Here is a 2,503-nt window from a genome sequence, read left to right as displayed (position 1 = left end):
TACTCTGAAGGGAAGACAGGATGCAGTGGACAGAACACCAGTCCTTCTCTAGATGGATGACCCTGCTCGTTCCACTTAGAACTTTGCATTTGGATCTTTTCCCAGGCCAGGACTATGCAGGAGGCTTTGCTCTCAAAACTCGGGCAGTGGGCCGCAGTTAGAAGCCCCAAGTCAGCCACATGACCACAAGGTGGACAGCTGCTGCTAAGCTGTGAGTTTCAGTGGATAACGGGTATCTCATGTATTTATGACTTCCGATGCCTTTAAGTTATAGTGTGTTTATTGTAACAGTAAATCCATTTGTGAGCTAATCGAATATCCCCATTCCCAAACTGCCTTCTCTTTATCTGGAAATAACTCACTCATCTTTTCTCTTCCTCCTCCTCTTCTGTTTCCTCTCCTTTCTACTTCTTCCTCGTCTCATACTCCTCTTCCTTTCCTCCTCTTCTCCCTCCTTTCCCATCTCTTCTTCCTCCTCCCCTCTTTCTCCTCTTCCTCCGTCTTCTGTTGCTGCTTCTCCTCCTCCTCCACCTTCTTCTTCTGCTTTCCTTCCTCCTCTTCCTCCTCCTCCTCCTCCTCCTTCTCTTGCAGTGTAGGAGATTGAATTCAGGGTCTCATGTTTGCTGGGTAAGACCTCTATCACTTGAGCCACACCCCCCATTCTGTTTGCTTTTAGTTTCTTTTTTTAGATAAGATCTCTTCTTTTGCCCAGGCTGACCGCAGATCCTAATTCTCCTACCTTCATCTGCCAAGTAGCTTGGATTACAGGTATGTGTAGCGATACATGATGAATAAGTGGTTTTTCTCATCCAGATCTTACCATTGAAGGGCCGAAAGCATGTGTCTTCTTTACCATAATGGCCATGGCATGCAGCTGGTACCAGCAGTAACAAGAACTTAACAAATATTCATCAGACCATGACAAGACAAAAAGCAGATTCAAAACACAAAAGATAAGGCTGTGATGAGCACCAGCCAAGTGGTGGTGGCCAGCTTACCCAGGGTGAGGCTCTGAGGTCAAACCCAAGGCCTGTCCACACAGCTCTCCCTCTGCTCCAAGGGTTCTGACATATTTAGCTGATTGACCTTCCTCCTGGACCTAAAGCATACCATCCACATCCTCAACTGGAACCAACAAGAGCTGGTCTTTTTATTGTTCAAGTAGGTAGCCTGGATCTAGGCTTCTTTTCGACCTGAGTATTTTAGAAGAGTTCAATAGATCAGTTCAACATTCATTTATCTTGGACTGTCATTTTGATCTATCTTTTATGCAGGTTTATACAATTCAAAGGAATTGTAGTCCTCATTATTTCCTCATTGGTTAATAAATCATTAAGAAGTTAGTTTGACGGGGCTTTTTAAGATGGGGGGGAATCAACCTTTGTTGAAATTGTTAAAAGCAGATTTTCCTCTTAAGCACTGAGATCAATTTTTGTTCAGTTTGGTTTTATTTTTTTTAGAGTGAAACCTAAATGTACAAACACACCATTGCCTCTTAATTTCTATTGTTTGAAGTCTTTGATTAAATACAATTCCCTGTATAGCTTATCTGAGTTCCCATGTGTATAGCTTAGATTGCATTGACCATTCAAACCCATTCAGCAAGTAAGATATGAAAAGCCTGGGACACTTTGCAGCAAATAGTGAAAGGGCATTCAAAGTTTTGGTCCTCCACAGCCACAAAGAGATGTAGGGTGTACAAATAGAATGGCTGAGTCTACTCCCTGCAGGCTGCACCCAACATGGTGGCCTTTCCTCCCAGCTTGATAGAGATCTTTCACCTCACAAGTGGTTCCAGAACTCAGGTAAAGAATCTTTGAAACAAATCTGTTCGGAGACAATAGCTATTATCTTCTAGGAGTCAACAAACTAGCTGTCAGCCAGCCTTACATTTGGATACTCCTGAAAAGACACAGTATGACAGTTCACCAGTTTGTGAGTTTGTGTGAAAAGAGGAAACTATCTTAGAGCAAACAGTCCATGCCAGTTAAGAAGTCGCTGGCACTATCAGATAGAGGGAGCAGAAGAGCTCAAATAATTGTCAATGATCAGTTTCCTCTGTGCACTTTCTCACCCTCATTTTGCTCATGCGCTATGAACAGGAAAACTCCTGCAAGTGAACCAGTCAGCAACCATCCCAAAGCCTCAGGACGGAGGAGAAGAGAACTGATCTAATACATTCCTACAATAAATTCATACATGTGTTACTCCAAACCCCTGCCAAATCGATCATTTCATGAGGGCATAATCTGTAAAAGATTCCCCTGGTTGAATGTTTCAACTCAGTACTTTTGCTGCTCTGACACTGAGACTTGTCCCATTGTCACATAAGATGGTGATGTACAGAGAACAAGGTCTGGAGCTCAGGCTGCCTGGCCCTCCCCTGTTCACTACTCAGGGTTGAATCTTCTGTACCTCATTCTCTGAATCAGGAAATCAGGAGCGGAACCTCTCTTCTGAAGTTGTGTTGAAGCACATATGTACACGTACACACCCCCCCACA

The 2,503-nt window shown here is 43.5% G+C and overlaps 1 long non-coding RNA gene across 1 annotated transcript; it reads left to right on the top strand.

Moving 5' to 3' along the window:
* Positions 1-17: 17 nt before the first annotated feature.
* Positions 18-2,214, top strand: LOC138805456 (uncharacterized). The gene is made up of 3 exons (XR_011365543.1): positions 18-211; positions 713-768; positions 2,103-2,214. It is a non-coding gene; the product is annotated as an uncharacterized lncRNA (long non-coding RNA).
* The last annotated feature ends 289 nt before the right edge of the window (positions 2,215-2,503 follow it).

This window comes from Dipodomys merriami, unplaced genomic scaffold, assembly GCF_024711535.1.
Source record: "Dipodomys merriami isolate MVZ:Mamm:240054 unplaced genomic scaffold, mDipMer1.0.p SCAF_3935, whole genome shotgun sequence".
NCBI lineage: Eukaryota > Metazoa > Chordata > Mammalia > Rodentia > Heteromyidae > Dipodomys > Dipodomys merriami.
Note: the sequence above shows the minus strand (reverse complement) of the source record. Positions and strands in the feature narration are given on the sequence as shown.